Here is a 16,209-nt window from a genome sequence, read left to right on the forward strand (position 1 = left end):
TACCCTAAATGAGTCGGATATAAGGGAAGTTAAGTTGGAAGCCCCCTTGGAAATGAGTGATCACAGTCTATTGATCTTTGAGTACCTGGTTAAGCTAGGAATTATCTTCCCAAAAAAAGAACTGGGAAAAAAATTGCTGGAGTTCCGAAAGAGAAATTATGAGATGAGAAGTTTCCTAGGAAATATACCATGGGACACAGAACTCTCAACTAAGTCCATACAAGACATGATAGACTATTTCACCCAAAAGAGTCAGGAGGCAGTAAAAAGGTTTATCCCGGCCCGACAGGAAAAGACAGAGAAGCAAAATAAGAATCCGTGGATTAACAGGGCATGTATGGAAGCAAAGGAACTGAACAAAAGGGCGTGGAGGAACTAACAGAACACCAGAGAGCAGAGAGAGATACCATAGAACCACGAACGAGTATGTTAGTGTGAGAAAAGAAGCTAAGAAAAAGTATGAAAATGATATAGCTAATAAAGCCAAGACCGAACCAAAGCTACTACACAGTCACATCAGGAGGAAAACAACAGTTAAGAAACATGTGATGAAACCTCGAATGTGTGAGCACAGGTACACAGAGATTGACAAAGAGGTGTGCAAAGAACTCAACAAGAGGTTCCAGGAGGTCTTCACAACAGAACAAGGAGAGTTCACTGCGCTAGGAGAGGTGACAGTAAACCAGGCGGCCTTGGAAGGGTTCGAAATTACAAGAGATTCGGTAAAGAGGCATCTGGTGGATCTCGACGTGAGAAAGGATGTTGGCCCGAACGGAATCTCACCATGGGTATTGAAAGTGTGCAGAGGCACTTTGCATGTCACTCTCCTTAGTGTATAGTAGGTCACTGGAGATGGGAGACCTACCAGAAATATGGAAGACGGCTAATGAAGTCCCAATATACAAATAAGGTGACAGACAAGAGGCACCGAACTACAGGCCAGTGTCCTTTACTTGTATACCATGCAAGGTGATGGAGAAGATCGTGAGAAAAAAACTAGTAACACATCTGTAGAGAAGGGACTTCGTGACAACCCATCAACATGGGTTCAGGGAGGGTAAATCTTGTCTTACAGCCATAATAAGATCCTGTAATCATGTGACAAAGATTAAGCAAGAACAAGAAGGATGGGCGGACTGCATTTTTTGGACAAGTGGAAACTCTTTGGCACAGTACTCCGCAAAAGGCTGATGCATAAGCTGGAGAAACAGGCTGGAGTAACTAGTAGGGCGCTCTAGTGGATTAAGAAGTACCTAAGTAATAAGGAGCAGAGAGTTACAGTGAAGGGTGAGACCTCAGATTGGCGTGAAGACACCAGTGGAGTCCCACAGGGCTCTATACTCGGACCTATCCTGTTTCTGATATACGTAATTGATCTTCCAGAGGATATAGACTCATTCCTCTCAATGTTTGCTGACGACGCCAAAATTATGAGAAGGATTAAGACAGAGGAGGACAGCTTGAGGCTTCAAGAAGACCTGAACACGCAGCAGGAATAGTCGAACAGATGGTTGTTAGAGTTTAAACCCAAGCAAATGTAATGTAATGAAGATAGTTGTAGGGAGCTGGAGACCAGATACATGGTATCATTTGGGAGATGAAATACTTCAAGAGTCAGAGACTGAGAAAGACCTGGGGGTTGATATTACACCAGACCTGTCCCCTGAAGCCCATATCAAAAGCGTAACATTAGCGGCATATGCCAGGTTGGCTAACATAAGAACGACCTTTAGAAACTTGTGTAAGAAATCATTCAGAACATTATATACCACATATGTCAGACCAATCCTGGAGTATGCGGCTCCAGCATGGAGTCAATATCTAGTCAAGCATAAGACTAAACTGGAAAAGGTTCAAAGGTTTGCCACCAGACTAGTACCCGAGCTGAGAGGTATGAGCTACGAGGAGAGACTACGGGAATTAAACCTCACTTCTTTGGAAGACAGAAGAGTTAGGGGGACATGATCACCATATTGAAGATTCTCAAGGGAATCGACAGGGTTGATAAAGACAGGTTATTTAACACAAGGGGCACACGCACTAGGGGACACAGGTGGAAACTGAGTGCCCAAATAAGCCATAGAGATATTAGAAAGAACTTTTTTAGTGTCAGAGTGGTTGACAATGGAATGCATTATGAAGTAATGTGGTGGAGGCTGACAGTTTCAGTTACACAGTTTCAAGTGTAGATATGATAGAGCCCTGTCCGGATTCCGACACATACACACACACACATAACACAGTCCTCCCGTAGTCTGTAATCCCTTCAGGATGGAAAATGGAGACTCCGTGACCGTCATCGAACTCCGTGACGTCATGGATGTCAACGTATATTTACATTATTAAATATTGTTTATAGAATAGTTTTGTATTTAGATTTAATAAAAAAGTAATCAACAAGACTTGAATATAATTGTTAACACCGTAAGGTACCTTGGTTCCATTGTTAATGTAAAATTACTTTGAGGAATGAACCAGCCTCAGGGCGTTAGCGAGTCACTGGCTGACGCTCCCAGCTACAGAACAATAAAAAAGAAACAGCCATACGCTGTACATGGCTCCAGGACTGGTGAAACAACTAGACACCCCAATTACGTGTCAACAACCAGCAACACAGCCTATCAACATCACAACAACGACCGTATCCGGCTTAGCAAGTATTGTATTTGAAATTAGTGCGCACATTTTTTCATTTATAAATAAGTCGGTCATAATACAGGACAAAAACAAACACAATGTACTTGTACTCCATTACAGCCCTCACACTTCAAGTCATACCTGTAATTGATATGTTTAGGGAACTTTGATTATTCCTTGCATTCCCATACAGGTAAATTGTGAGAGGAAGCATCAAGAATCTATGCAGACAGTTGGTTCATACACATTATTAACTACTTGTTTGCCAAGATTGTCCTTCCCACCAGATCGCCATTACGTGGCACAAGGAGGCACAGAGCCACACCCAATCTGGATGCAACAACAAAACGCCTTAGCAGGCCCCCACTACTGGCACAGCTAAGCCATTTATATCAGTATTAGTAGTCATAATTAGTATTATTACTAGTAGATTAGACCACCATATGTGGTATGATAATGATAAGTGAACCACCACATGTGGTATAATATTATAATAATAAAAGGTAAACAATCGGTAGTTTAAGAAGGAGCCATAGTAAAGTGGTTTAGGCTACCAATTGTCCCTCCCATTAGTGTGTGAGATAATTTCAGGCAGTTTACAAGTATATACAGTTCACTTAATTAATTCTTACTTACTAAGAAAAATAAATAAGACATAACTTTATCTTATTAAAGTCAATTTAAAAAAGAGACTAGCTGCCTGGAGTTTCCCCACAAGCCCAATAGGCTCAGGAAACTGTACACCTGTTGATTGACGGTTGAGAGGCGGGACCAAACAGCCAGAGCTCAACCCCTGCAAGCACAACCTAGGTGAGTACAACTAGGTGAGTACACACACACTGTTTACTGATGATGAAAAAATTATGAGAAGAATCAAGATAGATGATGATAGACAGAGACCTACAGGACGACCTGACAGGGTGGAGGAATGGTCTAGAAAATGGCTAATAAAGTTCAACTCAGGAAAGTGCAAAGTAATGAAATTATGGGAGGGAGCAGAATGCTGAACACAAGGAACCATCTGGGAGGTGAAATCCTGCAAGAGTCAAATAGATAAAAACATCTGGGGGTTGATATCACACCGAACTTGTCCCCAGAGGCCCACATCAAAATGATATCATCAGCGACATACGCTAGATTGACCAAGAGAAGAACTGCCTTTAGAATCTTATGTAAGGAATCATTCAGGACCCTGTATACCACTTATGTCAGACCAGTCCTGGAATATGCAGCTCCAGCTTGGAGTCTATACTTAGTTAAACACAATACAAAGAGAAGATTATGCGGTATGTCACCAGACTCGTTCCGGAACTGAGAGTAATGAGTTTTAGAAAAGGCTAAATTAGCTGAAACTCACGTCCATGGAAGGACAGAATAGTAAGCGGAGACATGATAACCACCTCCAAAATTCTCAGGGAAATTGACGATGTGGACAAAGACAAACGCTTTAGTACAGGTGGAACACGAACAAGGGGACACAGGTGGAAAGTTAGTACACAGATGAGCCACAGAGACGTTAGAAAAAAACTTTTTCAATGTCAGATTAGTTAACAGATGGAATGCATTAGGCAGTGATGTTGTGGAGGGCTGACTCCATACACAGTTTCAAATGTAGATATGATAGAGCCCAATAGGCCCAGGAATCTATCAACCAGTTGATTAACAGTTGAGAGACGGGACCGAAGAGCCGAAGCTAAACCCCCGCAAGCACAAATAGGTGAGTACACATTAAAGATATGAAAAGGATTACGTATTCCATACACAACCGTACCCCCCACAAGTACACTGTGACGGTAAAGTGTTGGAGTGTTGATGTTCGGCAGTCCTCCAATGGCAGGTGTCAATGCCTGGTCACATTTACATAAAAAAAGAGACTGCTTGCCTGTTTGTCTGTGGTAAGGTAATGGGAAGACACGCAAAACACAAAATATAAACAATGAAATTTTAATTACTTTAGAAAACAAAATATGAACAAAGACAATCCCTTGGCTGACGTAAAATTCAAAACAAGTCAACAAACAAAACAACATGAATAATTACTAGATATGAAAATTTACTCTACAATAAAATAATGTGCAAGACAATAAATATCAGGTGCTGAGAATATTGGCTATAGCTGCCACCTCCCTTAGTATACGACAGCCAGGGCTTAGTATACCAGAGAGAGATGTCAACTTCTAAGAGCACAGGAATATTCTGAGGAGGACGGTTTGAGCTGGCCCAGACGTCGACTCAGGTAGAGGGCGTGAGTGCAGGTGCAGGTGTGCTGTCGGCGATACACCAGCCAATCAGGAGCAGGCAGGCGGAGAATGGGTAGTTAGCTCGTTGACGACGGGCGGTGAGCCGGCGTGACGGGTGGTGCAACGTATGCTTTGCTTCCTGGTCAAAACGTTTTGTGCTACTGGTGGACGTATCTTTAATGTAGCATCTTGTACTTGTAGAATGACGTGACTGATATAGGGAACAGCAGGCTCAATCTCTCTTGAAAGAGATTATCGTTACAACTCTCCCCTGAAGCCTGCGGTTCCGGAAGAAGTTACGTCTTCATGTGGTAGAGTGATAGGTGGAGCTGCCTCTACTTCATAGACTCTGGAGAGGGCGTCGGCTATGATGTTGTCAGAACCCTTGATGTAGAGATCTCCAGGTTGAATTTCTGCAGATATAAAGCCCATCGTAGAAGTCGTTGATTATTGAATTGGGCTTGCTGCAGGAAGTGTAGGGTGTTGTGGTCCGTGGTAGACCGAGCACTTTTCAGGTATTGTTTGAAGTGCTGCAAGTTCAGGAAGATGAGTAGCTCCCTGTCGATTGTGCTGTAGTTCCTTGTAGCTGTGGTCGCTAACAGGTAGATTCTCCTCGCCTCGTTGTTGTATTAGGTCACCCGATGCCGGTACCACTAGCGTCGACATGGAGGATGAAAGGCTTCGTGATATCTGGCGAGGTGAGAATAGGATTAGAATATGGCAAAGGAGCACTATTATGGTCCTGTAAATTGGGATGAAGATCAGTTAGGATTTCCGAATTGGAAAGCGCTGACTCAGTATCAGTGCTTTCGGGAGGAGAAGCAGGGAAGGTCTCACTGTGGATGTATGGACCTTTAAAGGTAGAATACGTTACTAACACAGTGGGAGGAGTACCGTTATATAGCTTCAGGAGGTTGACGTGGCACAACTGGGTCTTCCGCCGCCTATGTGGAGTCTCTAGAACGTAGTTGTGGTTGTTTCTGTACTCCTTGATGCGGTATGGTCCTGAAAACCTGTTTTGCAAGGGAGAACCTGGGATAGGGAAATAGGCCAACACGAAGTCTCCCGGTTTAAATTTCATTACTTTGCTGTTCTGGTCGTAATGAGTCTTCATCCTCTCCTGTGCTTTCAATAGATTATCCTTAGCAAAGTTATGCACCCTCTCTAGAATGTGTTGTATGTTTTGAAGAAACTGGGGCACATTCTGATGCTCACTGAAGGTGGCATCACGTAGAGAGTCTTTAAAAGCTTTGAGAGGAGTACGGCACTTACGTCCATAGAGCATCTCATAAGGAGATACTCCTAGAGACTCATTGGGAAGACTTCTAAAAAAAACATAATGAGATCAAGTTGTTTATCCCAATCCTTAGCGGTTTCATTGCAAAACTTCTTTAGGAGTGCTTTAATAGTCTGATGACTACGCAAAAGAGAACCCTGTGAAGCGGGATGATAGGGGCTGGACATACCTGTGTGATGTTGAACTCTTCCAGTGTTCTTGAAGAGATCACTGGTGAAGTTGGTGCCACAGTCACTCTGAACCTCCCTTGAAATCCATACTGGGTGAAGATCTTCAATAAGTGTTTCACCACAGTAGCAGCCGTAATGTTCTTTACTGGAACTGCTATGGGGAATCTGGTGGTAGGACACAGGATGGTTAGTATATAGGCGTTGCCAGAACTGGTCCGAGATAAAGGACCAACACAGTCTATAATAAGTCTGTGGAAAGGTTCCGCAGGCACCTGGATGGGTGTCAGTGACGCTCTGGGAATAGAGATGTTCGGTTTACCTGCCATCTGACTTGTATGACACTGTTTGCCATACTGTTTGACGCTATTTACCATACCTGGCCAGTAGTAGTCTTGACGGATTCCGTGGTAGGTTTTGTTAAAACAGTAGTGCGAAAGTGCTCCGTGGGCCAGGTGTAGAATAGTGGGCCGCAGGCTGGCAGGAATCACTAGTTGTTCGACGTTGGCCCAATCGTCCTCCTCCTTCAGTTTACTGGGTCTGTACCTGCGGTAGAGCAACTCGTTCTCTAGAAAGAACCCAGGAATACTGTCAGGTTGAGTCTCAGCCTGGAAGAATAATGGTGTCAAGGTAAGATCTTCCCTTGTAACTTACGGAACTCCAACTTGGTCAGATTCGGGGGTAGTTTCTGAGGGTCTTGGGAGAGCGGTAGCAGAAGAGTCAGCTGGCTGTGGTCGTGCAGCTTGTGCACGGGTGGTCACTAAAACCGGAGGAGAAACTTCATCACTCTCTTGAACCTTTGCTGGAACATACTCAAAGATGGGATTATCCATTACAGAGGTACACACCTGGGGTTTGTCCATGACGATCAGGTTGGTCGGTTGCAGGTCTTCTGCCAAGTCGTTGCTCAGGAAAAGTTGCACTCCAGGCATGGGAAAAGGCTTTTCCCTGATGGCGACTTGGACTTCACCGGTCACGAAGGGACAATCCAGGTGGACTCTGGCGAGTGGATAAGGAGTGGTAGCAGTGAGGTCAGTGATGAAGACAGTTTCCCCGGTGTAGGCGATGTTGGGCACAGCTGATTTCAAAATGATTGAAGAGCGCTGTGTCCCTCAAGATCTTCAGTTTGAAACGTCCCTCCGGATCTGAACCGTTGGTAGAGACAGTTCCAGGATACAGGTGTTTACTGAAGAGAGAAAGATCATTAACATGAACACCAACATTCATCACAGGCTTACCGGACTTAGGAGGAGTCTGTTTTGGTTTAGTGGATTCAGTATTACCTTGTATTGAGACTTACCACATTTATCTATGGTATGTCCATAGAGTTTACAATACTTACATTACAATTTCGAGCTAGCTTGATCGGTACTCACTTTCTCGTAACTGTACCAAGACTTCTTACTGGAAGGTGGTTCTGGTGTCAGCCGGTGGATGAGGCTGTGTCAGCCGACTTAGCACATCTTAGGTAGTCGGTCTCCTCTTTATCTGCTAAATATAAACGGACAGGAGGAGGCACACACCTCAAGAATTCTTCAACTAGCATGAGGTTGACGAGTTCTGCAAAGGTAGAGACATGTGCTGCTTCCAGCCATTTCATAAAATATCTCCTTTTGGTATTAGCAAATTCTAGAAAGGTAGTGGCACTTGCCTTTAGGCGGTCACGGAATTTTCGTCGGTAGCTTTCGGTGGAGAGAAGGTAGGCGTCCAACACTGCTTGCTTCAGAGTCTGGTAGTCATTCTCAGACGCCAAAGTACTGAGTGTAACTGCAGCTCAACCTGTGAGATGTACTCTGAGAAGGGTAGCCCATTGGTCGGCAGGCCAGCTAAGTGATTAGCAAGGGTCTCAAAGGTGGTAAAAAATACGTCGACCTCTGTCTCTACGAATGGTGGCATTAACTTACTTGCATGGGAGATATTGAAACTTACTGGAAGACTGGCGGTAGCTTGCTGGCGTTGAGTGAGGTGTGTAGTTTCCAACGCGAGTTCTTGTTGACGACATTCTATAACCATAGCAGCTTGCTGTTTGTCATGCTCGCGTTGCATCTCCAGGTGACGATGTTTTGCTTCAAGCTGTACTCGCTCACGCTCACGGAGTATTGCAATCTCACGTTCTTGTTCTTCTTTCCTCAGTGCAGCTTCTCGTTCCTTGAGGGCGACTTCACGTTCCTTTTCTTCCTTTCGTATTGCAGCTGCTTCCCTTTGTTGCTCTCGCTCGATCTTGGCAAGTTCTAGTTTGAGTTTCATAGTTGCCAAATCAGGTTTATCTGCAATAGAGTAAGTTTCGTGAGTTTCAGAGTCAATTTTACCTTCCTCTAAGAGATAATCCAGTAACAGGTTATGCAGTTTATTTTTGTTGGCTCCATGGGGAACATCTAGTTGATACTCATGTGCAAGAGTTTGTAATTCGGTCCTCTTGGCACGACTTAAGTTCCCTATTTCACCTGCTGGATCTGCACGGAAAGCTTGGAGACGAAACATGGTGAAATTAGCAAATAAATGTACAACGAATATACTGTTGTGATATGGTGAATGTCAGAAACAGGACAACGTGGCAACTGGTACCTATCCTGTGGAATCGTTAACAATTAATGTTAATTTCAAGATGGTAAATGATTAATAAATCAAGATCGCAGGAAATCTTGTACCCGGTACTCAATGTAAGAGGATAAGGGCAAGAAAATCCTACTAAACAAGCGAAACTGAGTTTCTAAAACAAATGAAACAGTTAATTGCCTCAAAAGTGAATTAGGTAGTCCAAGAATGTAGGCATACCTTGCCGAGTCTCTATAGGACATAAGCAAGTTTTCCCCACTGAAATGAAATATGATACTTACAGAATTAGCGAACTTTTGTTCTCTGAAAAAAGAAAGCTAATTCCCTACCTAGGTAAATATCATCATCTCTGACCGACGTGTAGGGGTGCGAGGTGTCAACTGGTGACGAGAACTGCTGCTGAGGTCCCAATTCAGCAACAAAGTTCGTGCTAGAGGAACTATGGCCCTCTTTATCCTCCTACCGTCGGATTACAGAAGATTAGGTGCTCTTGACCCGGGGACAGACCACAGTACCAGGGTACCAATATGATGATCTGCCGAAAATATGAGAAATATCCTAGGGACAAAAGGTGGTAAACACGAGTAATAACACGGAGGGAGAGATGACCAATTAAGAGAATGACTGCGGCCGACAGTCACCACGTAATCCAAAGTTGTCTCACCTTATCATATGCTACTCTCGGAATGCACAATACACACAGCACCATATGAAAATAAAATTGAATATTGAAAATAGTGAAAAGCAACTGTACCAAAGCCAAGTACGCTTACCACAAATTTACGTTCTGGTACTAGTACCTGTGTGAAGCTTCTTGGACAGGCCCCCATGAAATGTGACGGTAAAGTGTTGGAGTGTTGATGTTCGGCAGTTCTCCAATGGCAGGTGTCAATGCCTGGTCACACTTACATAAAAAAAAGAGACTGCTTGCCTGTTTGTCTGTGGTAAGGTAATGGAAGACACGCAAAACACAAAATATAAACAATGAAATTTTAATTACTTTAGAAAACAAAATATGAACAAAGACAATACCTTGGCTTACGTAAAATTCAAAACAAGTCAACAAACAAAACAACATGAATAATTACTAGATGAAAATTTACTCTACAATAAAATAATGTGCAAGACAATAAATATCAGGTGCTGAGAATATTGGTTATAGCTGCCACCTCCCTTAGTATACGACAGCCAGGGCTTAGTATACCAGAGAGAGATGTCAACTTCTAAGAGCACAGGAATATTCTGAGGAGGACGGCTTGAGCTGGCCCAGACGTTGACTCAGGTAGAGGGCATGAGTGCAGGTGCAGGTGTGCTGTCGGCGATACACCAGCCAATCAGGAGCAGGCAGGCGGAGAATGGGTAGTTAGCTCGTTGACGACGGGCGGTGAGCCGGCGTGACAGGTGGTGCAAGGTACACTTTGCTTCCTGGTCAAAACGTTTTGTGCTACTAGTGGACGTATCTTTAATGTAGCATCTTGTACTTGTAGAATGACGTGACTGATATAGGGAAGAGCAAGCTCAATCTCTCTTGAAAGAGATTATCGTCACAACACTCACACATGGGGGCCGGTGGCTGAGCGGACAGCATGCTGGACGCATGATCCTGTGTTCGATCCCGGGCGCCGGCGAGAAACAATGGACAGAGTTTCCTTCACCCTAATGTTTCTGTTACTTAGCAGTAAATAGGTACCTGGAAGTTAGTCAGCTGTCATGGGCTGCTTCTTGGTGTGTGTGTGTGTGTGTGTGTGTGTGTGTGGGAAGAAAAAGGAGTTAGTAACAGTTGATTGACTGTTGAGAGGAGGGCCGAAAGAGCAAAGCTCAACCCCCGCAAGCACCTAGCTGAATACAACTAGGTGAATACACATGTGCACACAGACACAAACATCCTACCACCAACTTCTCACCCCAGGATATTAAACCTCCATCCCAGCCCCCAGTTTGTCCTCATCCCTCTCCCTCTCTCTCTTTCTCTCTCTCTCTCTCTCTCTCTCTCTCTCTCTCTCTCTCTCTCTCTCTCTCTCTCTCTCTCTCTTCTCTCTCTCTCTCTCTCTCACCCCCTCTCTCTCTCTCTCTCTCTCTCTCACCCCCTCTCTCTCTCTCTCTCCCCTCTCTCTCTCTCCCTCTCCCTCTCTCCCTCTCTCTCTCTCTCTCTCTCTCTCCTCTTCTCTCTCTCTCTCTCTCTCTCTCTCTCTCCCTATATCTCTCTCTCTCTCTCTCTCTCTCCCTATCTCTCTCTCTCTCTCACCCTCTCTCTCTCTCTCACCCCCCTCTCTCTCTCACCCCCCTCTATCTCTCTCTCTCATCCCCCCTCTCTCTCTCTCTCTCACCCTCTCTCTCTCTCTCTCTCTCTCACACACGCACCCTCTTTTTCTCACCTCTCTCTCTCTCTCACTCTTTCTCTCTTTCTCACCCCACTCTCTCACTGTCTCTCTCTCTTTTCTCTCCTTCTGCACTCTGCCTGGCAAACACTATCACAACATATTAGGAAAAGGAAATAAAAATGGTAGCAATAAGCACCAAGGCTACAGGCAAGCGTCAAAGTGACAAAATGAAGGAAATGCTCGCCCAGGTTTTGGAGGATAACAGGAGGGAGATGCAGGAAATGAAGAATAAAATAAGCAACCTGCAAAAGCGAGCTGACAGCAGCAAGGGAGGATATTAAAACCCTCACAGAGAACAATACTGAGACTGAGACTCAGATAATCATCAAAAGAGATCTTGGAAATTGTGCATTGTACATGCCATTAGTAGTAGGAAATGGGGCGTAGACCGGCTATTTTGTTTTTTTCCACAGCCGGTCTATGCACCCGGGGCATTGACCAGCTATTTTGTTTTTTTCCACAGCCGGTCTACGCACCCGGGGCGTAGACCGGCTATTTTGTTTTTTTTTCCACAGCCGGTCTACGCACCTGGGGCGTAGACCGGCTATTTTGTTTTTTTTCCACAGCCAGCCTACGCACCCTGGGTTTTACAAACTTTTTTTCCACAGCCGGTCTACGCACCCTGGGTTTTATGAACTTTTTTTCCACAGCCGGTCTACTCACCCTGGGTTTTACGAACTTTTTTTCCACAGCCGGTCTATGCACCCTGGGTTTTATGAACTTTTTTTCCACAGCCAGTCTACGCACCCCCGGTTTTACGAACTTTTTTTTTCCCAAAATCGGTCTACGCACCCCTGGTTTTACGAACTTTTTTTCCACAGCCGGTCTACGCACCCTGGGTTTTACAAACTTTTTTTCCACAGCCGGTCTACGCACCCTGGGTTTTCTCGAATCAACTTGCCTGGGGATTAAAAAGCAGGTCCCTGGCACACCCAAATTTCGTTACCCCAGTGACCCATGCACAGGCATCGCTAATGGTCAATGACGTCACCAGCTAGCCGCGCAGCGCTCCTGCACAGGCACGATCAAGGGGATTAAAAAGCCGGTCCCTGGCACACCCAAATTTTGTTACCACAGTGACCCTTGCACAGACATCGCTAAAGGTCAATGACGTCACCAACTAGCCGCTCAGCGTTCCTGCACAGGCACGATCAAGGGGGTTAAAAAGTCGGTCTATGAGTCGTGTGTTTTTCGTTACAACAACAGTGACCCTGTAACCTAATGTAAAATACCATCATCCCTAGACTATTTTAAATTTCATATTTTACTTCCAGTACACCATCGGCCATTGCTTGTATAAAAAAGGGGGGGCAACTCAGAGCGAGAACTATCATGTATCTCAGCATTCACCCCTTGTTACCTAACCAGTATTTACCAGGACTTTTTCGTAAATCTTAAACTTATGCAATTTATACCCATTGTTTCATGTTCTGTCTCATGTTGATACGTTTAATAGCCTATTAATATCCCCCTTTATCATGTCCATTCAGCCACAGCTCTATCATGTCACCTCTATTTCTTCGCATTTCTAGAGAATGTAATGTAAGCTTTGTCAATCTTTCTTGAAGGATCGTTTATTTCGCATAGGGCAAAATAAAAGTGAAAAAACCGCTATCAGTCATATATATGAAAAAACAGAGCCCTGGGCATTGGCAATTTCCATGTAAGTTCAGTAGTAATCCAATATTGTCCCTAACCATATACACATCTCACATTCACTCAAAACACACCTCCCACACCTTACTGTAACATATAACAAATCAAAAATACTCATTCAGTAAAAGCAAGCCTCTCATGTTTTTGAAATAAGGCCTTCTGCAGTTACCTTCTTTTCTGACGGCATCCCTAATGCGGACCTTGGCGCCAACGTGCTAAATGCGGATCCCAGGAGGTTCACACATAAGTGTGAACTCTTAATCTGGCTTAATACCTCAACTGTACTCTGTGCTTCACCAGAGTCGATATTCAGCTACATTGGCTCATATTTTCGCTCAATGCTATTCATAAACCCGATCAAACCATCCTAACCTAACTTATTATATATAACAAACAAATACATTCTACAGACCAGTTATTGTTGTTGTTTAGTGACATCACAAAAAGCGACCTCAGGTATAGGGATAAGGTATTGATGGCCATTAGCATATAAGTGTCAAGGTATCACAGCACCTGACTGGTCAACTATGTGTGACGTCACCAGATAACTAATGTAACCTTTAGCGTCCTACTGGCATGTGAATTTGATATTAATATTCAAAAATGACTAGACAATCCATCCCCACCTAACCTAATCAGAGGTTTAAGAATATACATTTGAATTATCCACAATTGTTATCATTATTCGGTGATAAATGCAAAAGTATAACAGCAACCCAAATGTCATACCGCAATTTTTTGTAGAATCGTACATCTGGCAGCATTGTAGGTGAGCTGAACATAAGAATAAAGGTAACTGCAGAAGTCCTATTGGCCCATACGAGGCTCCTATATATCTCCACCCAATCTCATTCATATTCATGTCCACCCTATCCCATATAAATTTGACCTAATTTAAGACAATTTCCACCAAATATACCCAAAAATGTTTTGGAACATAGCACGGCCAAAGCTCATTTTAGCTGAGTTTTCACCTATTACAACCTGCCCTAGACAACCCTACCCAGCCTCTCTTGGCATATCCAAAGTCAGATTTGATTATAGTTGGCAAAATTTATGCCTTTCCCACCTAAATTTAACCTAATTTAAGTCAAATTCCACCGAATATACCCAAATGTTTTGTATCTTAGCATGGCCAAAGTTCATTTCACCCAAGTTTTCACCTATTCCATCTTGCCTTACACAGCCTTACCTAACCTGACCTAGCATATCCCAAGCTAGATTTGATTAAAGTTCATGAAATTTATGCTTACTCACCTAAATTCAACCTAATTTAAGACAATTTCTACCCAATATACCCAAAATGTTTTGTTACATTTTGGGTATATTGGGTAGAAATATCAGCCAAAGACCATTTTAGCCAAGTTTTCACATATTCCAACCTACCCTACATAGCCTTACCTATCCCTGACCTAGCAGATTTGATTAAAGTTGGGGAAATTTAAGCTATCGCCACCAAATTGGAGACAATTTCCACTAAATATGTCTAAATGTTGTGTATCATAGCACAGCCAAAACCTATTTTACCCACATTTTCACCCATTCCATCTAAACCTGGACCCAACCTCTGATGCGATATATACTCAGAGAAGTGATGTTTTTTGGATATGAACCTAAATGCCCGTGCCTAACCTGCAAGAGTCTTGGAGCTTTGTTGAATATTTTATCTATTTTTCTTCAAAAACAGAAGTTTTGGATATGAACCTATCCGCACTGTGCCTAACCTGCTAGGTTCTTTGTTGAACATTGTAACCATATTCATAGAAAAGTGATGTTTTGGATATGGACCTAACAGCCCCTCTCCTTTAAAACTTGGAACTGTGTTCAATATTGTAGATATAGTGTTGGGTATGTGTTTTGTTTTTTACACATCAACCCAACCGTCCTGGACCTAACCTCCCTTCATCTAACTTCAACTTTATCGTAAATATGGAAGGAACGTGTTGTTTGTGCATCAACCCAACCGTCCTTGACCTAACCTCCATTTATCAAACTTCAAAATTATCATAAATATGGGAGGACCGTGTTATTTGTGCATCAACCCAGCCGTCCTGGGCCTAACCTCCCTTTATCTAACTTCAAATTTATTGTATTTATGGGAAGAAGGTGTTGTTTATGCATCAACCCAACCTCCCTGGACCTAACCTCTGATACACGAATCTTGGTTCAATATCGCATCATACTCGTAGCATATTTTTTTCACATAATTCAACCATCCTCAACCTAACCTCTATTACCTGGGGGAGGGAGGTTAATGGAAAATATGATAATAATGGGAATTTTCTCTACATCAGTTCAACTTAATCATCCTTAACCTAACCTTAGTTAGAAAGGGATATAACTCACCAAAACTATTTAATTACCAATTACCCAATTTTCCTAATCCTAACCTATAACTAGATGGTTTAGACCCCCCTTTACCTCGAAATTATAGTATTGGGTTAAATTAGGGAATGTTAGGTTTATATGTGAAAATATATTCCTACCTTAAATATATACTATAATTTCGAGGTAAAAAAGTTTATATTCCCCAATGATCTTTGGCAGAAGCACCAAAGCACCATACTGTCCCCCGAGCTCAAAGCGGCAGCTAAAAGCCTTCGTGAGAACAAGGAGATAGTTGTCAGGAGAGGTGACAAGTCGCCAATATATGTCATTCTTAAAAAAGACGAATATCTGGCGAAAATGAACCTCATACTCTCTGACCAAACTAAGTTCCAAAGGGTAACGAAGGACACAGCAGCCGAAATGAAAGCAAAGGTCAACAAACTGATCGAAACTGTGAACGCCAAGAAATCCGGACTCCACCTGCCAAAGATCATTGGGGAATATAAACTTGGATATGCGTATGGAAATGTCAAGACACACAAGCCTGGAAACCCACTTCGGCCAATCATTAGCCAGATACCCACACCCACGTACAGACTGGCGAAGCGACTCAACGGCCTGCTGACTCCTTATGTCCCTTGCGCCTTCAGCCTGAAGTCGATAAAGGAATTTGTTGACTTACTGCGGGGCACACGGGCCACAGAAATAAGAGCCTCGTTGGACGTAGAATCGCTGTTCACTAACGTACCAGTGGACGAGACAATCGGGATGATAGCCGACAGAGTGTATCGTGATCCAGCCTGTACTCCTCTTGACATACCAGAAAATATCCTAAGGAAACTACTCCAAGCTTGTACTAAAGAGGCACCCTTCTTGAGCCCAGATGGGCACATGTATAAGCAAGTAGATGGGGTCGCCATGGGTTCTCCCCTAGGTGTCCTGTTTGC

This window comes from Procambarus clarkii, chromosome 57 (assembly GCF_040958095.1).
Source record: "Procambarus clarkii isolate CNS0578487 chromosome 57, FALCON_Pclarkii_2.0, whole genome shotgun sequence".
In the NCBI taxonomy this organism is placed as follows: Eukaryota; Metazoa; Arthropoda; class Malacostraca; order Decapoda; family Cambaridae; genus Procambarus; species Procambarus clarkii.